This window comes from Callospermophilus lateralis, unplaced genomic scaffold (assembly GCF_048772815.1).
Source record: "Callospermophilus lateralis isolate mCalLat2 unplaced genomic scaffold, mCalLat2.hap1 Scaffold_1857, whole genome shotgun sequence".
In the NCBI taxonomy this organism is placed as follows: domain Eukaryota; kingdom Metazoa; phylum Chordata; class Mammalia; order Rodentia; family Sciuridae; genus Callospermophilus; species Callospermophilus lateralis.
In genome coordinates, this window is record NW_027512883.1 from 100,484 (window position 1) to 127,477 (window position 26,994).

General features: G+C 47.7%; 3 pseudogenes; 2 read left to right on the forward strand and 1 right to left on the reverse strand.

Annotated features, from left to right (window-relative positions):
* The first annotated feature begins 3,258 nt into the window (after nucleotides 1-3,258).
* Nucleotides 3,259-4,533, forward strand: LOC143640343 (ubiquitin-like protein ISG15 pseudogene; annotated as a pseudogene).
* Nucleotides 4,534-6,531: 1,998 nt separating this feature from the next.
* On the forward strand, nucleotides 6,532-9,767 carry LOC143640344 (agrin-like; annotated as a pseudogene).
* A 6,380-nt stretch (nucleotides 9,768-16,147) lies between these two features.
* Nucleotides 16,148-19,375, reverse strand: LOC143640345 (serine/threonine-protein kinase ULK1 pseudogene; annotated as a pseudogene).
* Nucleotides 19,376-26,994: the final 7,619 nt, after the last annotated feature.

A 26,994-nucleotide genomic window follows, 5' to 3' on the forward strand; every position in this document is an offset into this window, starting at 1 on the left:
GGTGGGAGCCATGGGTTCATGGTCACCCATGGCAACTCAATTTGGCGGTGGGTCCCTGGGCCAGAGCCAGAGCTCTGCTGTGACTGTTCTGAGCCAGGGGCTCGCCCACGGCTGAGGGCCAGGCCTGAGACCAGGCACAAGATCTGCATCCTCAGCACAGATGGTCCAGGCTGGCCCTCTCCAAGACTCCTGCCACAGCCGTGGCCCTGCCCCGACGGAGTCCCTCTCTCTCCCTCTTACACAAACCGGTGTGCCTCTCAGGCAGGGCTCTCCTTTGCGGTCCTTTCCCTCTTGGGCCAGGCTGGAGTTGGGGACAAAGACTGTGAGGTTTCCTTACAGCACCTGGGAGTGAGCCTGCCAGCTCCTCTCACGAGCCCACTTTCAATCTCATTGACCTCTCGTTATACTACGGCACATAAATTCAGATTTGGAGATCTTATGTTCCATCATAAATTGGGCTGGCAGACTTCTGATCAACAAGAAAAAGCTGTCTCCTGTGAGGTGGGTGTTTTATTTACTCTCGGCCTCAGTGCTGCAGGTGGGGGCTGGGGTGGGAGTAGGGACTCTGCACTGTTCAGAAGGCTAGATGGTGCCCAGGGCCCTGAGTTCCTCCTGCCATCACAGGCTAGGTTCTAGGGAACTGGGCAGCCCCTGGACCTGGCCTGCAAATGCCCACACACCCCTGGAGTGAGCAGCCATAGATGAGCCCTGTCTGGGTTCCCAAGGCCCTGTGTTGACCGTTCATGCAGACGGGTGAAGTATGGCTGCAGATGTGTGCACCATTCCTTCCAGGTTGCTGTCATCAGGTCATGAGCCTCTGCATATGGGCTCTGCACAGGGCCTCAACACATCCCCACCTGGGGCCACACCTGGGTCATGGCCATCCAGCAGCAGAGTCCTGGTCCCATGGAACAGCATTCAGGGCTGCCCCACCTGCCCTCACACAGTGCAAGAGATGAGATGGTCCCAGGGGAGCCTGGCTAGTCAGGAATAGGAACTTACACATCCAGAGGGCCTCACAGGACATCCATGCACAAAGCCACCAGTGTACCTCAAACCTGCCCCCCAAGGACTGGGGCTGGGTGGCAATGGGAGCCCGGAGTCAGACTCGGTCTATACATCAGGAAGCCAGGACAGCGATCTCGTCCACCCAAGCTTCCTACCTCCAACACTCTCTGACATGACAAAGACACTAGTGTTGATGAAGGGGCTGCTGGCCCTCCAGGTGGGGCCTCACGTGTCCATTCCTTCTTCTTTTTTTTAATATTTATTTTTCAGTTTTCGGTGGACACAACATCTTTATTTTATTTTTATGTGGGGCTGAGGATCAAATCCAGCGCCCCGTGCATGCCAGGCAAGTGCGTTACTGCTTGAGCCACATCCCCAGCCCCCATGCCCTCTTCTTGATGCAGCTGGTTCAGAGGTGTGACCAGCACAGGGTGACAGTATTATAGCATGAAGAAACACTGAAGGGAGAGCCCCAGACAACTGGGCAGCCTTGGGCTGTGTGAGGGAGCATGCTCCATGTCAGGCACTCTGCATTGAACACCCACTAGTTGTCCCTGGGTCACACACCTGTGTGTGCACCACTGCTCCCTGTCACTCACCTGAGTGTATGCTGCTATTCTGTGTTCTGTTCCTGAACATTTACCACTGCTCCACCCCAATGCCGTGTGCATGCTGACACAGGCCACACCGGGGCAAGGACATGAGACATTGGGGGGCATCTGGTACACCGGCCTGCACCTGGGCTGCCATCAGTGTCAGGCTCTCAGCAGGTGGCCATTAGCTTTTTCTTGTATCCTTCTACCCAGGAGAAGGCCAATGCTGTTACCAGGCAACTCTGACTAGTTTTCTCTATTTTGAGCTTCCATATCTGCTTCTCCTAGGCCTGAATCCTGCCCTGTGGGGCCCCGGATAGCAAAAATTCCCCATGAACCCTCGCTGGTGTACAGAGAAGGCACTTCACAGGAGAAACATGGATAAACATCAGGAGATCTCAGGCAGCCAGCACTTGGGATGCAGGATCTCAGACCCCCTATATGGTGTGACCACTGACTATTCCTGGCTGTGTCCGTGGGCACTCTGCCTCAACCTTGTATCAGTGGCAGGGTCCTCAGAACAGCACCACACCCCATTTATGCACCCTTAGATCTAACCTTACCTTCCAGCTTGGGCAGTGCTTGCTGAAGACCAAGGATGTCTACCCAGGCTGCTTCAGCAGAAGACTTTCAGGTATCTCTCTCTGATGAAGAGGATACCTGTGGCAGTACCCTCTTTTTTCAGTAATGAGGATTGAACCCAGAGGTACTTTACCAATGAGCTACATCCCCAACCCTTTTAATTTTTTTATTTAGAGAGAGGGTCTTGTAAGTTGCTTACATTGCCGGCTATGTTGCTAAGGCTGGCCTGGAACTTGTGATCCTCCTGCCTCAGCCTCCCAGATCTGTAGTCCAACTCTTAATAAGCTTCTGGGGACAGGAAGGTATGTAGATATTCCAGGGCAGGTGGTAGCAGAGCGGAGCAGTCAGGCAATGGTGCTGCCCAGGGACAGGGTAGACATGTCAAGTTAGGAATGGCTCAGAGAGCCCAGAGCCCAGCCTGGTCTGCACCAGATCAGGGTATGAGCTGGATCCACACCCATGGCCACATTGGGATGCCCCATGGACAGTCCTTAAGACACTGGTACCTGCCATGTGCCAGGGTGTGTCAGGAAAGCCACTACCCTAGCACTGAGAATCCACCCTGCAGCCTGAACAGCTGAGGGGGCTCTCAGGTGAGTCAGAGAAGCAGCTGACCACCTGACCCCTTCTAGCCCTTTCCTTTTCCCTCCAGCACCATCCGTGATGATTCAACACATCCCACCCAAGGTTTTCTTTGTGAAGGAACTGCCCAGATGTCCTCTTGTTTCCACCTGGCAGTCTGGCAGAGACCCCACCTGAACCCACTCCCCTCCGCACTTTTGACCTCTGCCCCAAAGCTCTGCAGACAGCATAGCCTAGTGCCTCTATCAGGACTTCCTGGTGGGCTCTGGCCCAAGGGCTCACAGGACCTGTGAATTGTACACAGAGTGAACTCTAACCAGCACTGCTGGGCTGGACCAATGAAGGCCCAGATTCCCAGAGTAATGAACATGGGTCCCTGAGGCCTTCACACAGTATTTGTGCTGAGTGTCAGCTAAAGTGAATGGCAGGAGGACAGGGCAGGCACACATAAGCATACGATCACCCCTCACGCAGCACTGACACACATAAGCACATGGGGCCCCTCACTCCACCCCTGCTGACACACCCTTGGGACGTGGAGTGGGTGAGACTGCACGTAAGGCCTGTGTGCTACTTAGCTCTGGTGGTCCTGAGGGTGCACAACATTTCTACAATAATTTGAGCCATGAAGGAGACCTTACTATGACTTTTGTGCATCTTGTAGGCAGACTGAGTGCTGGACATTTACGAGCTTCTGAATGCACACCCTGGTGGAGCCTTGGGAGGCAGGGACTGGGTCCTGGCCTTCAGGTCCCGTTGAGAGCCAGGCCCTCCAGAGTATCTCCCTGTCATTCTGTCTTGTTTCTTCACTCATGCTGGGGCATGCACTGGGAAAAGGAAACCGAAACTGAAGGCTAGCAGCCACTGGTGAGGGCTGTGGGAGGCACCGCCCTCTGACGTGTGTAGCTTAGACTCATAAATGGACTGTGGAGCAGCTAGAGGGGAGAGGAAGCCAAATCCTGAGCACTTGAGGTGGACCAAGCACTGGAGACCAGGGCCATGGTGAGGCAGATGGCACAGTGGGGCAGCTGGGCTACTCCAGCCCACTTTCCTCCCTGCCCTTGCTGGGGTCTCCCAGCAGCAGAGCACCCACTGCCAAGCCCTGAGCTTGGCCAGGTTCCCAAGTGTGAGGAGAGGGGATGGGCCCACAGGGGGACACGGAGGGTGGTGGGAGGAACGTGGAGGCTGTGGGAGACTGGCCTTCCTGTGCCGAGTGGGTGGAGGAGGCAGCCAGCAGAGAACAGCACCCAGGACCTGTGGCCAGTGTGGGAGCCCAACCTTGGTGATGCCCCCAGGGCTAGAACCTGGAGGTGAAGATGCTGGGGGGTGGGGAGCACCATGTGTCCCTGAGTGAGTCCACGATGCTGTTGGAACTGAAGCAGCAGATTTTCAGAAGACTGGAGTGCCTGCCTTCCAGCAGCACCTGGCCCTGCCCAGTGGCCCAGTGCTGCAGGACAGAGTCCCTCTCATCAGCCAGGGCTTGGCCTCTGGCAGCACAGTCCTGCTGATGGTGCAGAACTGTGACAGCCCCCTGAGCATCCTGGTGAGGAACGACAAGGGCCGCATCAGACCCTACAGCATCAGGCTGACGCAGAAGGTGGCGGAGCTCAAGCAGCAGTTTGGCCAGCAGGAGCACACCCAGGGAGATCTCTTCTGGCTGAGCTTTGAGGGGAGGCCCATGGAAGAGTCGCAGCTGCTGGGGGAGTATGGACTCACCCCTCAGAGCACTGTGTTTCTGAACCTGCACCTGCGCGGGGGCGAGGCCTAGAAGAAGAGAGGAGCCCCAACCAGGATCAAGTGCTAGGAATAAAGATGATGTATAGGATAAACTGCCTTCTGTCTGTCTGCCTGATCTCCCCCTCTCTGCTGATGAATTAGGAGGGACGAGGTTTGAGAGAGAACCAGGCCTGGGTGACAGGCCTGGGCTAGAAGTCAAGGGACTAGGTGTCACAGAGCCTAGTGGTCTCCACTGTGACTCTTCTCCCAGAAATTGAAGGGAGACATACTTCCATGCCTCCTGGGGTCAAGGGGTCATATCTAAAGAATGATAAAGAGACACATTTGCTGGGGCTGCCTGGCCAGGCTGAGCCACAGACTCACAATGGCTCCACTTTCACATTTGGGTGGGCAGAATTAGGGAGGAACAGGTCAGGCCAGGTCAGGTTCCACAGACCACAGTGTGTGGCTCCATGGGATCAGCCCCTCCCAAAGCCCTGGAAGCAGTGAGGGTGGGTCCTTAGACCTGTGGTTGGGAGGGCAAGGGAGCCTCTTGCACAACACTGGGGGCTGCAACCTGCCCACCTGTTTTGTCCTGCCTGTAGTGAGGTGGGGATAGATGAAGGGGGCATGTGTATCCTCCAGAGCTATGCCTAATGAAGAGGCCAAGTGCAGCAGGCCGGGATTTGGTGGTTTACCCTGTCCACCAGGAGAGCATGTCCCAGACCTTCCCGGATGGGCCAATTCACTCCCTTCTTCTGGAAATGCTTCTTTCAGTCTTTTTCTCCTGTTCCAACTTACCCAGTGAGTTCCACAGGAGCCAGGCCGGGCACCTAGGATCCGGGTACGGGGGAAGAATGTGCACCTCTCTAGTCCCTGGACCACTACCTTGGGGGCACTTGGACCTTAACTTTCAAATGCCTCAGGATGATTTGGCTGGAGGCCCAGAAGACCACTTTTGGGTGCGTGGGATGCAGATCTAAGACCGCCCAGGTTCCCCTTTTGCCATGCTGCAACAAAGCAAGTGTAAGTACAGATCCTTGGAGTCACTTTCTCCCGGAATCCCCCACCAGGGCCAAAGTGGGCTGGGGTCCTCCTCTGGGGAGTGTCTACCCCCACCACTCAATGCCTCTGGCTCAGAAACCTGTGCCTCGCACACTGCAGATCCAGTTCTGAGAGGACAGAACGGTGTCCTTTCCCTCCATCTTCAGCTAGGCTGGGCTCTATCTTGGACTCTCTGAGCCTCACCTATCCAGGATAAGCTGGAGAGAGTGGCCTGGAGCGGTGAGGCGGTGTGTCTGGCGCCCAGACGAGACCACCAGCCGATGGACAGCCCGGGCGGGAGGTGGGAGGGTCTGTGCGCCGCTTCCGTCAGTCACCGCCCGCACTGGTCTGCCGTTGCGGGGCACGGCCTGCTGGGGACGCCCCGCGCCCTAGTGAGCAACAGTCTGGACCCCGAAAGCTCTGTCGCGGACCCCAGCTAGAGGGACCACTCCCCCGCCGGGGGAGGGGCAGGCCAGTGGGCCGAGGGGCCGCGGGTCCGGACTCCAGCAGCCTCTCTTTCAGCCCAGTTGTCTCCGCGAACCCCTTGGAAGTCCAGTCACGTCGCCTCTAGATTTTGCATTAACCCGACTTCAGCCGCATTTCCTGGGGGGGATGTCCGCGCAGGCGGGGGAGGGGCGTCCGCAGGGGTGAAGCACAGCAGAAAGTCCTGGGCCCGCCCCGCCCCGCCCCGGGCCTGCCTGTGTCCCCGGACGGTCTCACCGCCACCCGGCGCGACTTAGCGCCCCCACCCCCTGCCTCCGCCCGGCGCCGCAGTCCCGGTGCTTTGTTCGCGGCTGGCGCGGGTCGCAGGGCACCGGGCGGGCGGGGCGGCCCCCGTGGGGGAGGGGCAGGGCTGCTTGGCCCCGCTCCCGCCCCGCCCCCGCGCCGCCCGCGCTCCAGCCGCCTGGGGGGGGGGGTGGCTGCGTCCTGTCCTGTCCAGTCTGGTCCCCGGCGCAGCCCAGCCTGCGCGCTCTCCCTGCCGCCTTCCGCTGTCCTCGGCTGCGCCATGGCCAGCCTGCGGCCGTCCGGCCCGTCTCCGATGCGGCCACTGCTGCTGCTCTTGGTGGTGGCCGCGCACACCCTGCCCATCGCCGGCGGGACGTGCCCGGAGCGCGCGCTGGAGCGGCGCAAGGAGGAGGCGAACGTGGTGCTCACCGGCACGGTGGAGGAGATCCTCAACGTGGACCCGGTGAAGCACACGTACTCTTGCAAGGTGGGCCCCGCCGGGACCCCAGCCCCGGGAGGCCCGGGCCGGGGCCTCTTCCCCGCGATGCCGCCCCAAGGCCCTCCCTTCGCTTGCTGGCCGCGCTGCTGGGACCCCTATCCCAGGCCATGGGAATGATCCCGGACGCTCCGCAGCCCCCGCTCGCGCTCCCTTGGCCACCGCCAAGCCTCCGGGTGGGGCGCCTGGTCCAGGAAAACTCTGGAGCGACAGGGAAAGTTCCTGCGGTGTTGCTGCTGTACCGCCGGTGGTGCCCAGGCCGGGCAACCGGGTGTTGGCTTCCCCTCCGCCCAAAGCCCTTTCCCTTATCGAAAACAAGTGCACCTCCCCCCAGGGAGTATGGGGGCTGCCGCGCCCCCTCCCCACCAGCCGAAGAAAAGGGGTAGGGTCAGGGAGGTGACACTCTTTGCCTGGGGTGTGGACGGGAGCTCTAACTGTGATCAGTGCTGTTTCCCCCTTCTCAGAGGCTGATATACCAGTGCTAAAGGGGGTGCCGGGAGAAAGAGGTGCACAGCCTAATTTCCTAACGTAGGGAGACTGCTGAGGGGTGCTGCGGCCATGGTTGTGGGGGGCTGGAGCAGGGAGTGGGTGGGGCAGCTGCTGAACCTCGCGTGCCTGGGCCCAGTGGGGAAAGGGGAGCAGGGGCAGGTGCTCTATCCCGCTCCTGGGAATACTGGAGCTCCCCTGGCCATAGGGAGGGGAATCTTGTCCCACTTCTCCTTCAGCTGGATCTGGGAGCTCCTGGAGTAGGTATGGTGGGTTTCCTCCACAATCTTCCAGGGAGGGCCCTGGGGACCCAAGGTTGGTTCTCCCTCTGGCCCCCCAGACTACCTCACTGGAACAGAAATGGATCATTCTTGTTCCATGGAGATGGGGAGGGTTGCGGCCGGTTTCAGAGTGGTCTGTGCGGGCTACAGCGCGGGGGGGGGGGGGTCCCCCCCCACCGAACCCCGAAACCCTCCCCTCACCGCTGGGCACCTTGCCAACCCCCTGCAGGATTTTCCCGACTTCCTCCCTTGCTCCTGGGTGTGGCTGGGTGGGGGGAGGCCATGAAACCAGCAGGCCCTCTCCTGCCTGGGTTCTCTCATGCTGGAGCCTACAGATGTGTGGAGGTTAGATGAGGCTGAACCAGCTGATGGAGGGGTCCCTGCAGACTCTGCAGTCCTGAGCTGGCAGGTGGAAAGGCGTCCCATTGTTTTTCACTCCCATTCCAAGAGCCCTGGCCCCCAACAGCTCTTGAAGAAGGGGCCTCTTCCCAGAACTCCATTCGCAGGGAGTAAAAGGATCTGTGGACCTGTTATGTGGGCTACCTTGGGTGGGGGGGCTGTAGCTGTCCCTCCTGCAATAGTGTCAGAGTAGATGCCCTCAGGGTCCCAGGAGGAGAGGTGTAGGGTGGGGCTGCCTAAAGCTGCCTGAACTTGACTTTGTGGCTCATGGCTACCTTGGCTGCCCTGACGCTGGAACTGGAGGAGGGGGCCTTCATTTCCTGGAAGGAAGGTGTCAGCCCACCCACAGGGGTGTAAAGATCCTGGCTGGCCGCTTGCCCCAAAACCCGGCTCCATCCCTGTGTCCCAGTCTTGGCTTTGCCCAGAGTGTGAGCAAGTGGTGGTAGGCAGGTTGGGGGAGAAAAGGAAGGGTGGAGGAGGCAGGCACTCCAGACCAGGTGGGCCCCTCCCCAAATCCAGCTTGAGCTGAGGTGGACATTTTGGAGTTGGGGTGCTGATCTTGGTTAGACCTGGAATAGGAGCTAATTCCTGGGGTGGGCCTGTGTTCATGAGACATCTTATCACATGAAGAGGTTCCATGTCCTCACATGACATAGGGGGGCAGCACCACCCCAGCACTGTGTATGTTTCCCTGCAGCCTCTGCCCAGGGCAGTCCAGAGATCTCTGCCTGGGCCTGGTGTCTACTGTGGCATTCCACCTGAGCAGCTGAGGTCAGAGCCACAAGGGCCCAGGCCATTATCTGGTATCCTTCCCCCAGGAGGAAGAGGACCATTAACACCTGCCCCTGTGTCTACCCAGGTTCGAGTCTGGCGGTACTTGAAGGGCAAAGATGTGGTGTCCCAGGAGAGCCTTCTGGATGGTGGCAACAAGGTAGTCATTGGTGGCTTTGGAGACCCCCTCATCTGTGACAACCAGGTGTCTACCGGGGACACCAGGATCTTCTTTGTGAACCCAGCACCCCCCTACCTGTGACCAGCGCATAAGAATGAGCTGATGCTCAACTCTAGCCTCATGCGGATCACCCTTCGCAACCTGGAGGAGGTGGAGTTTTGTGTAGAAGGTGCGTGGGGGGCTCCGTGTAGGGATCCAGTGGGGTGGGCAGCGGGCTGGCAGGTATGTGTGAAAGGTGGGCTTGGAGGTGAGTGGCAGAGCGTTGGGCCCATGGAGAGTGAAGAGGGGTTTACTTGAAGCTGGAACACATACTGTCTTGCTGCTGGTGCTGCTGGTGCTGCTGGTGCACCTGAGTGGGTCTATCTTGTCTTTGGCTTCCCCAGGTTTCTGGGGCAGTTCTAGGATGGGTGGGGAATGCCCTGGATTCTGTGGGGTGATCTACCTTACACAGGCAAAGGAGGGCAGGATGGAAACAGCTCTTGGCTTTTTCCAGACCCACCCCATTCCCCTAATCCCCACCCAGAGAAGAGCCCCCACTTCCGTCCCCCCCACCCCCCACTGGAAGTGGAAAAGTCTGCTTTGAAGCCAGCCTCCCTCCCTCTCCTGGGCTGCCCCCGTGGGTGCTAGAGGGAGTCTGTTCTGTTGGGGCCTGCCTGCACCTTCACAGCACCCCTGTGGGTGGGAAACTTCGCAGGGGGCTGCATTCAAGGTTAGAGGCCACCTTCTCAGCCCCGGACAGCCATGCAGGTCAGAGGCCAACTTCCCAGCCCCGGAGGCTGAGGTGGATAGACTGGAGGTCAAAATGGGGCTGTTCCCACACTGAAGGTTGCTCCTGCCAGCTCCCTGCCTCTCCCCACCTGGCTGTTCTGCTCCTCTCAGAAGGGCTGATCCCCCAAACCTAGATGATCAAAGCCTACCCCCATCATGGCAGGAGGTGGAGAAAAGAGAAGAGTTGCCCCCCAAACCACCAAATAAGTTATTAGTTTATTATAAAAGTGGAAAGGTACAATGGAATTTTAGATAGTCACAAAAGAGAAAAACATCCAAACATATTCTAATAAAATTTCACAACTGCAAGAATTAAAAGAATAATTCAGAAATTTCAAGACAAGAAAATTACCTACAAAGAATAAAATTCACATCAATAGCTGATTCTCATTTAAAACACAGGAAGCTAAAAATTGGTAAAAAATCATTAGCAAAAAGGACATAAACCCAAGCATGACATTAACTTCTCTGGATGAGACAAAGCTAAGCCTAATTTTCAAGATATCAAACAATAGGTACCATGTATTTGCTCCATCTGAGGGAATGTGTATATAGGAACTCTAGCCCTTAAAAAATAATGTATCCTAAAGGTAGAATCATACCAATGGAATTTTAGATAGTTGCAAAAGAGAAATACATACAAGCTTATTTTAATAAAACAGAACATCTTCCATATATATATATATATATATATATATATATATATATATATATATATATATATATATATAAAATGTGACTCAGCCTTTAAGAAGTATGATATTATGCCATTTGCTGTTAAATGATGGAGCTGGAGATTATCATGCTAAGTGAAATAAGCTAATCACCCCTAACCAAAAGCCCAATGTTTTCTCAGATATGTGGCTGCTAATACACAATGGGGTTCCTTAGATTAGTTAGAGGGGAGTGAAGGAGGGTAGGGTAGGAAGGATCATAGAATGAAACATTCATTATAACCCTATGTGCATATATAATTATATGACTGGTGTGATTCTACATCATGTACAACCAGGACAACGAGAAATTTTACTCCATTATACATGATATAGCAAAGTGTATTCTAAACAAACAAAAAAAGTGCATTATACTGTCATGTATAACTAATTAAAACAAATTTTAAAAAATTTAAAAGCAAACAAATCAGAAATGAAACTTCAAATAGTGGAATAAGAATTGGAAAGCAAACAAGAGTGATAAATTTTTCAATATAATCAAAATACAAGTGGGTAATCAGAGTATGACTAGGATGTGGGATTTAAACACAAAATAAGTATTATTAAACTAGGAAGTACAGAGTGTAGGAGAACCCTAAAATATCACTAAACCAAAAGTACTAAAGGAAGGAAAAAATGAAGAGTTTGAGGAGGCAGATAGAGATAGAACATAAATGCTGGTTTGGGATGGTGTAGTGTGGGGCAGTGTGGAAAAGAAACCAGCTCTACTGGTGTATCTGTTTTGGAGAAAGAGAAATTACTGGGGAAATAGTACATCATGGTCAAGAGAATGGCTCCATCATTTAAAAATAATTAAAATATATCTATGTTATCGAATTCAGGAATAAAACTTAACTATAAATAATGTAAGAGTATTGTGATAATCCTAAACACACAGGTAATGAATAATTGCTTGACTAAGCAAGTAGACATAGGAAAGAGGGACAAGAAGAAAAATGTGAATATTAGTTGGTTAATTGATGTAATGGGAGGGATCATGAGTCTAATTTATCTTGGTAATGTGAGAGTCTAGACCGTGGTGCATGCTGATGCAAAACATTTATTAGTTGAGTGAACAAATGATAAGTGTGGGATATATCTTCTTGGGCAGATTAGTGATATTATAAGCTAACAGCATTTTAAATTAAAAAAAAATACTAACTAAAACCTATGATTACTCAATGGAAGACACTTCTATTGGGCACCCTTTCCTTGAGTCTTCATGCTCAGAATTAAACATCTATGGAATTGATACAAAAATGCATTGGAAGAGCAATTTTACATTCCCATGCTGGATAGAGTTGCAATACTTCATTTTTTTACATCCCGATGCTGGTATACTACACCCATCCAATTTTCAAAACAGGCAAGAGAGAAAAGGCTCTCAGACTTATATAGATTAGAATGCAAGTCTGAGCAGAGATTCTTTTCTAGTTGGGTGCCCTTGCCCAAGTCAGTTAACCTCTTGGAGCCTCAATTTAATAATGATCATCCTAACAATGATAAGGTGATAATTAAGAAAATATATTCATCATTTTTGGGCACTTTATGCTAAGCACTTCATAAATGACATTGCATGAAATTTGCTAAAAGTCTGTAAAATGGGTATACTAGTAATACTTTAATGTTGACCTCACATTCTGAAATAATTGCAGGCAACTGAATGAAGAGAACTTAGGGAAATCTACAATTGGAACTGAAGTTCCCTTTACTTTCTTCACTGCATAATTCATCCTTCAGCTGAGTTTCCCATCATATACATCACTTATAGAGCCAACGGATCTCAGGTGGATACTCTCCAGTTATGACTCAGTCCTGAATCTCTAACCAATTACTTTCTACCTTCATTCTGTCTTTTTCTTAACTCACCTGGAATACATTTTTCTGTTTTATTTTCACTTTCCAACTTGGTTTGCCCTATGACTTCTGTGTCCTCTTGGCCTCCTTGCCACAACATTCTATTCCTTTTAAACCTAAAATTAAAAACTTATTTATTTTTACAGAAAAGCATGACACAGTCAAGGGAAAAGGTTCCTGTTAGAATTTGTGCATTTCAAATATATTATTGTGTTTCTTATCACTATTTTTTCTTTGTAATTATATTTTTAAAAAATAGATTTTAGTTTTTGAAATGGTTTTAAATTCACAGAAAAAAATGAGCAGAGATTACAAAGATGGCACACCTTCCCCCTGTATTCCTCATGCTTAGCCTCCCCAATTAGAAACATGCCCCATTAGAATGGTGTATTTGTTATAATCACTGAATCCATATTAACACACAGTGATCACCCAAAGTTCATGGTTTACCTTAGCTTTTTCTCTTGCTCTGGTATGTGCTTTGGGTCTGGCCAAATGTGCATGACCTACACCACCACTGCAGTATTATGTAGAGAAGAATCCCTGCCCTAAAAATCCCTCTGTGCTGGTCTATTCATGTAATGCCATTTAAAAATGATTGCATACTATTCCATTAATGGAACAATTAAAATTTATTTTATCTATCTCATGTTAGAATCTATTTAGAAACTGTTTCCAATGTTTGTTCTTACTGTTGGTGCTGCTCCATTGTGACTAAAGCTTTGTGTCTGTTGAGAGTTAAAAGCCTTAGGATAAATCACTGAGATGATCGAAACTTGGATACATTACTAAAAATATTGAGATGATTAGATTTTATGTTTACATTTTCTCATATCCTAAGACTATACTAAATGTTTTTTTTTTTAAAGAGAGAGTGAGAGAGGGAGGGAGGGAGAGAGAGAGAGAATTTTTAATATTTATTTTTTAGTTATCAGCGGTATTGTACGTGGTGCTGAGGATCGAACCTGGGCCGCACGCATGCCAGGCGAGCGCGCTGCTGCTTGAGCCACATCCCCAGCCCCTATACTAAATGTTTTAAATAAATCTTTGCCAACTTCGTAGATGAAAAAAGAATTACATTGTGCAATTTGCATTTTTTGATTAAGACTGAACATTTTAATATTTTTTATCCATTTATTTTTTATTTATTTATTTTTTTTTTGTGTGTGTGTGTGTGTGATTTCTATTGGTATCACTAAATCCTTTCTTCATTAGAGCGTTATTTTTATATGGACTTGAAGAAGATCTTCAAAAATTAAGGATATTGGTCTTTCATGAGTCATAACTTAAAAATAATTTTCCACCTTGTTATCTACCTTTCTTTTTTCAGTTTTATTTGAAGATTACTTTGGATTTATAGAACGTGGAAAAACAATCTAGAAAACTCCTGTCTACTCTATATCCAGCTTCTCATTGTGTTAACATCTTATATAACCCACAAAACAATGATGAAAACTAAAATATTAAATTTGTTGGAATTCTATTAAATAAATAGCAGTGCTTGGATTTTATTCATTTTTCACAAATGTCTTTTTTTGTTTTAATACCAAATCCAGTTCAGGATAACACATGGCACTTAAACCTCATGTCTCCTTGGTCTATTAAAATCTGTGTGGTTCTCAGTCACTCTCTCTCACAAAGGTGACTTCTGACACCTTTAAGATCATGCCTTTAACTTTTAAATGTTAGTTTTAGAGATATTTGCATCTTATGCATTTTTATGTTAAACACATTAATAATCTCCTTTATGGTTTCTGCCTTTGGTATCAGATATGCAACTCTTAAAAAGTATTGTCTTGCCAAAGATCACACAAATATTTAATATTATGGTAGGTGTGCAGTTTCATTTATTTATATTGAATTTTAATTTCTCTGGAATTTATTTTGGAATAAGCCATGAAGTAGAAATGTAAGTTACTCTTTTGTTCCCAGGAGATCAAACATTTGTTCCATTTTTTTGAATAACCTGCCTTATAAAAGAACTTTCACATGCCTTTGTGATTCTTATTCTTTTTAACCACCAATCCTATTCTGTTTTATTTATAAAACATGTTTATAATATGTTTTATTTGTAAATGTTTTATATTTACAATATGTTTTATTTATAAAATGTATTTAGAGTAACATGTTTTAATATTGCTTTTTTTTTTTTTTTTTTTGTAATTCCAAAGTTTACTTCCCTCGAGGCACAGGACACAGGTGAGGGGAGGACTCACACATTCACCCTAACAAGACACAGGCCTGAGCACCACCTCGTGGAGGGCGGCATCCAGTCACAGCACACACAGCCACAGCCATGGGCACCAGGAGGGGCCAGCAGGCAGGGCGTGGCACCACTGGGTTCCGGTTGGCATAAAGCAATAAATACTAACAGGAGACATGCAGAATGGAAGCCAGGGCAACGAGGGAGACAGGGGTGGGGATTTTCTCATACGTCCAAGCACAGTGGCGACATTTCAAGTATTGCAAGGAAAACCACATGTTTCTGTGTATGTGGCACATGACCTCTGAACCTATATTGTGGGCACCACTGACCCACATCTGCCTCCGTGGATGCTCAGGGATACATTCAAGTAAGGCTGGCAAAGCTGAGCCAAGCCAGGGTGGGAAGACTAGGGAGGTCCAGGTAGGGCACCCTGAGGACACCCCACCCTGGGCCCTGGGAGACAGGGCTCAGCCCAGCCCAGAAGATGCCAGGCAAGAAGCCTTGACATCAGGACCGGCTGTGAAGACCCAGGGAGGTTCTGCATATGTTACTTTTCCTGTTGCACAAAATGTCCACCCTCCCCTGCCCACAATGTTCAGGTGGGGATGGAGGCTGGGCACTGCCTATCATGTGGCCACAGGGCAGGACGGTGGGGAGCAGCCAGCCAGAAACACCCACATTGCAGTGGGTGCCTGGCAAGAGAGCCATGCCATACCCTGGCACCTGTCAGGCTCCTCCTGCTCCCCCACAACGTGGCACCTACAGCAAAGCTCAGCCCACACACCTAGAGCAATTCCTCAAACACCTAAAATTCTCGCCTTTGAACAATGAAAAAGAAAGAACTGCAGAAAAATAAGACACATTTTAGGAGTAAAGTGTGAAAGAGGACATCTGTTCTGTGTTTGGGAAACTCAGTGCTTCACACTGTCCCTAAGAGCCTTTCAGCCCACGGACAGAGTCTCCTACAGGGCAGTGGTTCCTCTTCCTCCCAGGACCACACCAAGGGCTGGGGAGGCCGTGCACACACACGCTGGCGGGTCTCCTCGTGTGTATACACCTATGTGCGTATCCAGAGCTCCAGGGTGTCCATGCGTGTCCACACATGTTCACATGCTCCCCACAGAGCAGGAGAGGGTTCTCGCAGTCTGCACCGTCTACACAGCTCTCCAGGCAGTCAGCATAAAGTGCACAGGTGGCCACAGAACTGGGTGGGTGGTTTCAGAGGGACAGTTCCTATAGAGAAGGGCAGAGAACCAAGAATGCACCCTTGTTCCTGGGCAAGCGACTGGGCAGTGAGCCCTGAGGAAGAGCTTGCTTTGGCATGGACACAGCAATGCTGTCTCAGGGCCGCACCTGTCCTCATGGCTGCCCCGGCTTTGGAGGGTGGCAGGTACCACAAACACCACCTGCTACCACTGGGAGCCTGTGCCTGCCATGGGAGGCAGCCACAGGGGACCCATTTGGAAATCCTGCAGAGGGAGGGAACTGTCCCTGGCACCCTGAAATCCACCTCTGGCAAAGACCAGCAGCCTCTGAAGCAGGAGACACACCACATGGTGGGGCTTGAACAACATGGCTCCACTTAATGGCCCTCCCAGGGGCCTGCGGCGCAGACTCAGCACCATCAATCAGCCTTGGCTGGCAGGCCTGTCCTGACAGTCTGGCCAGCACGTGGACCCACCCCACAGGGTTCACAGAGAGGGTCCAGCCCCTCCAGCACAGCACACCAGGCAGTGGGTCAGGCCCAGATGCCAGTTAACAAGGCCGAGAGCCTTCTCTCAATGCCCAGCTTGCACTTGGCCACACTCTCAATGTCTGCCTGGTCCCTGAGTATGCACTGCAGTCCCTCCAGCAGCAGCAACGCCTTGTGGTAGCAAGGTACATAGCCCTCCTGGTGCTGGAAGAACTCATCCAGAGCGGCCAACTGCACCATCTGCACAGCGTGACTGAGGATGAGTCTCTCAGCGGTGACACCATGGATGCCATCCAGAAGCCGCTGCTTTTCCAGGAAGAAGTGCTGCAGCCGCAGGCTCAGGCCCTGACAGGACACCACCACCACGCTGGCCTTGTACAGCTCCTTGAGCCTGCGGACCACCTGCTTCACGGTAGATGAGAAGCAGAGCTTGCCGGCCCAGATCTGGTCAATGGCGGTCTGCAGGCCCGAGGACAGGAGCTCAGCCAGGTTCAAGTACAGCACCAGCTGCTCTGCGAAGCCCCACTCACGGCTCAGTAGGCTGATCTGGTCGGCCACCATGCTCTCCTGAAGCTGGCACTCAGGGCCCTCGGCCCCCTAGCTGGCACTGCCCTTGAGGGCAGTGATCTCCAGGACAAGCTGGAGGAAGGCAAGTGTGAAGCACAGGCTGTGCAGGATCTCCATGTGCTCCTGCTCCATGAACATCTCCTCTGCGAGATCAGGGGCCTCAAAGGTCACAGCCCCATCCAGGTTGACAGAGAGTGGGTCAGCAAAGCTGCAGCAGTGGCCTGGGGCAGGGAGCTCAGGGACAGGCTCATGAAGGCCCCGGGCAGCAGTTGACGGGCAGAGGAGCCAGCAGAGCCCACTGAGAACATTCTTGTGCGGGGTCCTTGGGGCGGTGTGGTCCCACTCAGGGGAGAATCCACAGTGAAGACCACTGGGGAGGGGCTGCTGGCTCCCCTACCCCGGGCTCCTGGGTGCAGCTTCCCTTCGAAGCCAGCAGAGGGTGCAATCTCCATGGGCTTCTCCTGCAGGCTGTCTGTGCTGACAGAGTGGGAGGCCTGGGTCCCAAATGGCAGCCTTGAGCAGCAGGTCGGTGAGGCGGCTGGTGCTGAAGGACTGGCCAAGGGGCCCCTGTTGTCCTCGGCAGGCCGCAGGCCAGAGCCCAGCTGCTGCCCCGGAAAGGGCCCCACCTCTGAGAGATAGGACAGCGTCTGATTCCATGTGTGTGTGTCGGGGGGTCATCAACACATTCTGCCGGGCCAGGAGAGCCAGCAGGTTCCTGAGAGCTGGGGGCCTTAGGAAAGTCTTAGGAGGGCAGGGCCTTGGTGGGAGAGCCCAGGATGGGAGGCAGGGAGTTGTGCTGCATGAAGTCAGGCAGCTTGGGCGAGCCATGCAGGGACCGGCAGGGCTGTGGCAAATGAACTGGCTGGGGAGGGCTGGCTTGTGGTGGGCTGAAAGATGCTCCCAGGAGGTTCGTAGGGGCCTTGGGGAGCTTGGGCCGAACAACGTGCAAGTCGGACAGGTTGGGGGCGGCGCTGTGCAGGTGGCAGCCAAGACCTGGGGCCCAAGGGGAGTGTTTGGGCATGGAGGAGCCTGGACGCAGGGACCTTCCAGGCCGCATCTCGGCTCCCTGTGGGGAGAGTGTCCTGCTCCAGCCCCACCTCTCAGGAATGGCTCCAACTTGAGGAGATGGCATGTAGGGCCAGCCTCCACCCAGGGACAGCTTCCTGGCCAGGACAGCTCCGTCAGGGTGGGATGGAGGAGATGGGCTAGCTCCGGCAAAACCCAGGGGGCTGGTGCTGCCCAACCTGCGGATGGCAGAAGACCAGGGCGTCTGGGGTAGAGTTGGAGAGTGCAGATTCTGCTCAATGCACTGGTAGTTGTGCACCTGGGTGGGGACCGGGATGGGCACCGAGGCTCCACACCGACTGCTAGAGAATGGGCCAGCCAGGCCAGAGGGGCTGGGGGAGCTGCTGCAGGTGGGAGAGGGAGAGGGAGATGGGGTCCGGCCGTGGCTCTCCAGGCCGGCAGAGGCCACCAGGGAACTCCCGCTACACAGCAGACTATCCGGTGGTGGCTTAGCACAGGCCACCTCAGCCACCAGGTCCCCTGGAAACTGGGCTGGGACCATGATGAAGTTGTCTGTGTCACAAGAGTCCTTGCTGCTGCCAGCAGAGTCCCAGGAGCCTTGCAGGAAGCCGGCCTTGTCCGCTGGGGAGGCGAGCGTCTTCTGCATGTGGGGCATCTCCCCTAGGGACGGCGGGAGACAAGATGAGAAGTGGAGCTACTCCTGGAGCTGCTGCCAGACCCTGAGGGCACAGGCACCGGTGGGGACTTAATGGAGGCACTGGCGTCCAAGAAAGGGTGACGAAAAAATTCCTCGAAGTCCATGCGGTCTTTGTGGTTGCTCTGCAGCAGAGCCAGGAGCAGCTGCCTTAGGGGTGCCGACATCTCCGGGGGGATGACAGGCACAAGAGTCTTGTTCTTCTCCTAGAACAGGCGCAGATCCTGAGGGCTGCTGGCCTGGAACGGGGCCTTGCCAGTCAGGCACTGGTACACGAAGGTGCCGCTGCTCCACAGGTCTGCCTTCCCATCGTAGTGCTGGGACATGATGACTTCAGGGGCCATGTACATGGGAGAGCCCCAGAGCGTGGCTGCCATCATGTTGCTCTGGAGGTACCGGGCAAACCCAAAGTCAGGGATCTTGACGCGGATGTGATTGGGATTCGCACGTTGCCCCCCAGGGTTGGACAGCAGGATGTTCTGGGGCTTGAGGTTAAGGTGGATGATGCCCTTGCTGTGCAGCAGCCACATGGCACCTGCAATCTGCTGCAGGAAGAGCCTGATGGTGTCTTCGCTCAAGGTCCCCATGGTGTGCAGGTAGTCAGCCAGGTCCTCACCATTACAGTACTCCATGAACAGGTAGACGGAATTGGCCATCTCCTGGAAGTTATACAAGGCCACAATGTTCTCATGCTTCAGTACCTTGAGTATTTTTATTTCCTTCCCCTGCAGTGTCTGGGACTTGGCCAGATTCTTCTTGTTATTACACTTGACTGCGACCTTCAGGTTGTGCTTGAAGACCACCGCGAAGGCGCTGTGGCCGATCAGGTCCTTGCGGGAGAACTCGAACCTGCCCATGATCTCCCTGCCGCCGCGGGTTCCGGGGAGCGGGCCCCCGGGGCCGGGGCGCTCGGGCTCAGGCAGAGGCGCGGGCTGCGGCCTGAACTCGTGCGCTGGGCTGGGGGCGCGGGCCCGGCGCTGGTGCATCGCCGGGATGCGCGCCCCATCGGGCAGGCAGGGCTGAGTCCCAGCGGGGACTATTACCGGTGCTGCGTGCTCCCTCGGCATCCGCTGTGGCGCCCTCGTGATGCTGGCAATCTAAACCCACTCGGACTCAGACGCGGGTCTGGCTCAGACTCGCGCCTCCACCGCTCTCTGGCGTAGACTAATATTGCTATTTTCAACTTAAAAATCTGCGACCTATTTCGCATTCTCTTCTAGGTAGATGTCAGAATTATTTTGTCAAATTCCAGTATTTCTGTTGATTTTGTAAATTGTATAGCTTTATAGAGGAAATGACATTTATTCTACACTGTGAAACTAGTTTGCAGTTATGTGCAAAACTTTCTAATTGTTCAAATGTGGACTTTCTTCTTTTTAAAAGTTTTCATCTTAGTGGTAACCTTGAGACAATTGACATTCATGACTATTACCAATGTCAAACATGAATTCAGAATCACTGATAATATAACCCACTTCAAACTGCCAATTTAATTAAAAATCAAAAAATAAATATGTACCTTCATAATTTTTCATAGACATTGAACCAAGTATTCTAACATAGCCCACAGAAAATCATAGATGTTCTAACACAATGAATAACATTTTCAAAGTAAATCAAACTTCAGGCCATTACAAATTGTCTTGATAGAATAGAATAAACAGATTACTGACTAAAATGGATAATATTACCTCATTATAGGTTGAAAGTAGCCCAGTGTTTAAACCTTTGGAAGAAAGGAGTGATTGTTACAGTTCTTTCTGTTAGCCATCCCAATTTTGCTTATTCACAAACCTAAATAGGACCAATATGGTGACATGTGTCTAGTTTCAGTGATTCAGAAGGGTGAGGCAGAAATATTTTAAGTTCAGAGCCAGCCTCAGCTACTCAGTGAGAAACTTAGTGAGACCCTGTGTCAATATAAAACAGGGCTGTGCTGAATATGGTGACACATTACTTTAATCCCAGCAACTTCAGAGGCTGAGGCAGGAGCCTCATGAGTTCAAAGCCAGCCTCAGCAAAATTGTAGCCTTAAGCAACTCAGGTAGGCCCTTTCTCTAAATAAAAGACATAATACAGCTGAGGATGTGGCTCAGTGGTCAACTACCCCTGAATTCAATTGGAAGTATAAAAAATAAAGTAAAAAAAATGGGGCTAGAGGTTTAACTTTGTGCTTAAGTGTCCCTTGGTCTAATCCCTGGTTAAATTTTTTTTTAAAAAAAAGTAGTTGTGAGACTTTGCAAATGTTCTTTTACACTGAGTATCTATTTTAATTTTATCTATTATCTAAAGAAAAATGATACTGAGTGCCATCATGTCAGCAATTCTTTAGTCTTATGTCTATTCAGAAAGTAGACAATGTGCTTTTACTCCCACTCTAGCCAAATGTTGAATGTGATTCCCAAACTTTGGATCTGATCTCTTCTTATTTTTTATGGATTATGTAATAATTTGGTTATGAAAGAATATTAGTCAGGCACTTAGATGGGAAACATTTTGAAGCCTTTTACTTTTGCTTTTATAACACTGTCTTCTCCATGAGAACAAGCCCAAATTATTTTATTTGATTATGACCTCATAGTCGTCCTAGGGAGGAGTATATTAGGGTGCTTTTGTTGGCAGCCAGATTACCCTCTAAAGCTCAGTAAACTTATCTACCATCACATGCAGCACAGATCACAGATGAACCTAGAATAAATTGATGACCAGCTGAAACATGAACTAATAAGATTTAGAGTGAGTTGTTATATAGTGACAGATAACTAATCCACTCACTATAGCCTGGATGCCATAACTCAATCACCTGTTTAACTGAAGTCACATGGAAAACAGCAGTCATCTTAAAGGTAGTGATTTATTTTTTTTCTTCCTTTAATTTAATATTTACTCACTTGATGAGATTCATTGATGTATAAAAAAAATGTGTAGACATATATGCCTTTGATTTGTGCTGATATTCTCATAGCACACCATACCAAAGAAGAAAACAGATATCACAACCCTGCCATTAGGCACAAGGCAAAATTTTGCAATAAATTATCTTTTAATGTGTTCATATCTAAAATCTAAGCTACTGACAGATCTGAAGACCTGACACCCTTCATCTTCTGAGACACAAATTATTTTTGTTTACAGTGTGATATCTGAAATGGGGATGGGTCTGTGCCCAGAATCTAGTTGAGAAACATTGTCCATATTTGTACATTCTGTGTTGGAGATGTTTGCTCTCCCAAAGCACACTGTCTTCCCTGTTGTTTTGCCCTGATGAGAAAATTTTCCAGGAAGTGTACTCCATCACCTAAGACATAAAATGAGTGGTTCAGGCATTTCACCTTACTGAGGTCAAGAAATTCATAGCTCTCAATCGTGGACTTTAGATATGGTGAACAGAGATGTGCCTGAGATTTCAAGTAGAGAAGAAATTTTAAAATTTATTTCAAAAATACATATATTCATTAGTAAATTCATATTGTCAAGCCATAATAATATTCTGGATATAGTGCTTTAAGTTGTTATAATTTATTAAGCTGTTGTTGTTGTTGTTTAATTTAGAGATAGGTTGCTTAGCACCTTGCTTTTTCTGAGGCTGGATTTAAACTTGTGATCCTCTTAATTCAGTTTGAGCCACTGGGATTTCAAGTTTGCATCACCATATCTGACTTTTTTCCATTTTTAATTGAATACTAGAAACTTTGAAATTATATTTTGAGTCACTATTTGGTTGAGAAGCATGAAGACATTGCTGTCTCAGTGAATTGTTTATGAGTTTAAACTTAAACTATTTTCTTATAAGAATAAAAACCAGAAAAGCTAAATAAAATTTTTAAAGTAATTGTGATATAATTTCTGTTTATATGTAGGTATAAATACATACACACACATATTCACAAATGGATTTTACCTTATATACAGTGATAAATGTAAATGTAGTTTTGTTTGGGGTAGATCCAACTATTTGGAGTAAACTCTACCTTAAAAAAACTCCATCCTGAGAAACTTAATACAGTTCACAAAACTAAAAAATAATAAATAAATAAATAAATAAATAATTTAATTCATGGCTGTGGAGTATGCATGGTTGTGAAGCATGCTCATAATACCAGTTACTTGAAGCCTTTGTAGAAGAACATTGAAGTGGTTATAGAGCTCTGTAGTGAAGATGTATTAATCTGATATACATCATTATCTTAATCTTTTTGTTTGTTTATTTGTTTTTAAACCCATGGCCTTATGCATGTAATATGAGTAGCCTACTGACTTAGCTATCTCCCCAGCACTGACCTTAATATTCTAACAACAAATATGGTGCTCCATTCTTGCCAGCAGCCAAGAACCTGGCATTCCGATCTTATTTGGTTCTGGGTTTGATGCATTTTTTTCCTGTTACCCAAACAGCAGACCCACTAGGCTCAATTGATAGGTGGTGCCTGAAGCCTTGTCCAATAACTTTCTTAGGTGAGAACTGTCCAATCCACACCCAGCCAGTGATCAGAGGAGGAGCTTCTACAATCTTCTGTTCCCTTTGTGCCTGGAGTCTGCCTTTGTTTGAATATTTTTCTATGCTTTTTCTCCTAGATCAGGAGCCCCAGATTTCTATGATAACAAGTGCCAAAAAAAACATTAGGAAAAGCATGGAGAACTCTGAAAGCAAGGAAAATGGTAAGTGTGTCTATCTTGAGATTGGGCAGAGAGGCTGTTTGAAGCTAGCAGAACTAGCAATGGCAGGAACTGAAAGGGTGACTTGAGACTCCTCATGATCCTCTCCAGACACTGGTGGCCAGAGGACCTCTCTGTTGCAGCTAAACTTTCAGACCCCTCTGACTATTCTAGTGGAGCTTAAATCAGCAATTGAGACCCCAGTATTCTGTCCCATCACTGTATGGTAGTTTTTTTTTTTTTAAAGAGAGAGTGAGAGAGTGAGTGAGAGAGGGGGGGAGAGAGAGAGAGAGAGAGAGAGAGAGAGAGAGAGAGAGAGAGAGAGAATTTCTTTTTAATATTTATTTTTTAGTCCTCGGCAGACACAACATCTTTGTTTGTATGTGGTGCTGAGGATCGAACCTGGGCCGCACGCATGGCAGGTGAGCACGCTACTGCTTGAGCCACATCCCCAGCCCCACTGTATGGTTTTATCAGCCCCTTCCTGATACCACACATTTTTTACACTACTTTGTATAATAAAAATGTGTGGTAAAATTATCTGTTGTTCAGTGATGGACTTCATGTAACTGTAACATTTAGCTCAAGCATTTGGAAATAACAAAATCTAGGTGTCAGTATTCACTATAAAAAAAGTCTTGTAGAGTGCATTTCTTGCACTATATATACCCATCATTAAATGGGGCACATTTTTTACAGATGCATATATATTACAATTATATATATTTAACATATAATTACTACATCTCTAATTTACCATATCTATTTCAATTTAATCTGTCTTTTGAAAGCACCAATACATGACACTCTGTATATGTATATTTTGCATGTCTTGGAATTTTTCACTTTTAGTTAGGATGTTTTTTTTCTTTACTCTTTTTTTTATGAAATGATCTTTTCCAAATTATTGAGATGAATGAATTTTAGAACTTCTAGTTTAGCTAGTGAAGTCTGTAGAATTAATTTATTTTTTAAAATATTTTGTAGTTGTCAATATTTTTTTATTTACTTATATGCCATGATGAAAATCAAATCCAGTGCCTCACACATGCTAGGTAAGCCCTCTACCACTGAGCCACAAACCTAGCCCTGTATGTTTCTTTTTTAAGCTCAATTTTAGATGCTTTCCCCTTTTTACAGGTTTGTTATAGTATAAATTACTTATAATAACTTGCATATATTTAAGGTAAGCACTTTGATCTTTTGACATCTGTACACTTTTTGAAGCAGTTTAATTATCAACATATTTACTATATGCATTACTTGGTGAGGGGTCATCTTAATTGTTTTCAGAATATGGTTGTCTCCCATTACCAAATGGGTTTATGCTAAGTGTTTTGAAAATTTTGATTCTAAGTATTTCATCCAACCCCCACATTTCCAAGACTATTGAAAGCAAAGAAACAACAATATTCATAACCAATGTATCCCATCCAATGGAAACATAATCTCAGTGTCCAACCTGAAATGAAACCCAGATGCTTCAGTAGTAAGGTGGTGTCAGAACCACCAATTAGATTTTTGGTACCCTATAAAAGCACTATGAACAACTCTGAATCTTTTACTTTCTTTTTAAATAAAATTTCTGAAGCTTCCTTATAAATTAAAGCACTATGTATGAGAAAGGTGAATGAAAATTAAGTCCTATGGAGGCACTGAGGTTGATCATTAATTCTAGTAAATAATTAGTCAAGTCAGGGGTTGGGGGCTTGAAATTTTTTCATCTTTCCCAACTATTTAAATAGAACATTTAGATGTACTGACCTGAAATGACAAAAATGCATTTCAGGGAGGTGACATCACAGAAAATTTCAGGCCAAACATTGAAAATGTGGGAAAAATACATGCACATACATATACAATATAGAGAAAATGATAAATGACAAGTGCATAAATATGAGGGTAAATTTAGTGTGCCACATGCATTGTAGGTGGAAAATGATAAAAACATTCAAAAGATAAAGATAGTAGTAATTGAGGTGCTCCAGGATTCTATAATTGTAGAAAACATTAATATGATTTAGAAAAAAAACTACATTTAATCCCTTTGGTTATGCTTTTTTCCTCTGTTTTTATTCAAATTTGATTCCCTCAAATGAGCTTATTTGGATATGGTGTCCTCTGATTTTAGTTGTTGTTGTTGTTGTAGTTGTTTGTTTTATTTTGATTTCAGAATTTCATGACCTGTGTCCTGCAATGCCCTATCCCAAACTCACTATTGTGACTCTTTTTTGACATATTCTGGTTTGCAGAGGAAGACATCCACTTAACTTATTCTGTTGAAAGAACTGAATATTGTCTATGTTTGCAAACAATGTCCTAAAGAACAAGACTATTGGGGGTCTTTTATATCATATAAAATGGTACCCAGACCTTGTGGGGTTTGAGGATTACTCTCTGCTGGTTTACCACCATCTTCCCTATGAGAGGGGCTTATCTGTCTTTGTCTGAGGGCTCCATTAACATATATGTGAAGCATTTGCAGTCACAAGCTAAGGATTACCAGAGATTTGAGAAAATGCAAGGGATAATTCTCTTGTAGAGCCTGTGTGCATTGTATGATCTTTGCATCACTTTGATGAGTCCATTTATAGTCACTCACACTGAAAGTCTTCTATTAAAGTTATCCATAATGGTAAGAGAATAATTTATGGTTATTTTATTCCAATAAGTGTCTAATATTTTTAGGTGTATTAGAAATCAGACATTATTGCAAATTAAACATGTGATCAAATTTTCATCATGATAATGTTATCAGTATTAAGTAGTAATTATCAGTACATTGGAAAAAGCTTCTCAAAAACATGATAGAAACCTTGCTGACTTTTCTGATTGTCAGAAACAACTTGATCAGAAAGCTAGTAATTTCTAAATTATATGTAAGTGTATTTGTGATTCTTTTATTAGTACCAGTTTCCTTGTGACGTAAATTATTGATTTTCCTTGGGAAACTATTCTGTTCATGTTAGACATAAAGATGTTCCCTTTGCTTTCAGTTATTTCTGATAACTTCTACCTTAAAAATTATGTCATTTTGAACCTAATGGAGATACATTTTATTATTTGTAACTAAGAATACTGATTTTCACAAAAGGAGGTTTTCTACTATTATAGATTTCCTGATCACTCCTGTTTTACATTTTGGAGATTGGCTGTTGTTGTTTCAGCTCTTAAACCTAGTTTAAACCTGGTCAATTTGATTGCTGTTTTTCTATCATCTATTGTATTGAGTAAATGTAATTTGGTAAATTTTGGTGTCCTATTCTCTATTTTTTTTTTTTTGCTCATTGTTATTGGTGCCTTCAAAGTCTGAATTTTTTGATGAGGGTAACTGGGGATTAACTCAAGGGTATTGGACTACTGAGTCTCATCCCCAGCCCTATTTTTATTTTATTCAGAGACAGGGTCTCATTAAATTACTTAGTGCCTTGTGTTTTTTAGGCTTACTTTGAACGTGCAATCCTCCATCCTCCACCTCCCAAGCTGCTGGAATTATAGGTGTGTGCCAACTTGTCCAGCTATATATTGCATCTTTTAATTTGATATTATGGATAACTTGCACATAAAACCATATTGTACTTACAGAAATATATTTTCTTTCAGTGCATCTACTAATGTGTCAGCAAAATTTCTGTGTAATGTGTTTCTCTGATTTTTCAGTATTACCTTCTAAATTAAATATATGACATATCATTATGTTAGAGTCATGTTGTTGATAGTGTTTTAAAAAAATTAGTATTTCTGTACCTATGCTGTAACAAAAAAATAAATAAGCTTATTTCTCCAATCTTATGTGACCCCAATTTAGTTTCTTTTACACACAGTTTTCAGTATTTGTACTCATACTTGTCATTTTATGATGAGGAAAATAATTACAAAGGTTGAATTCCCAAAAAAATTCAATTTCATTTATCCAGCTCATGAATCACTCTGACAAGCCTATAAAGAA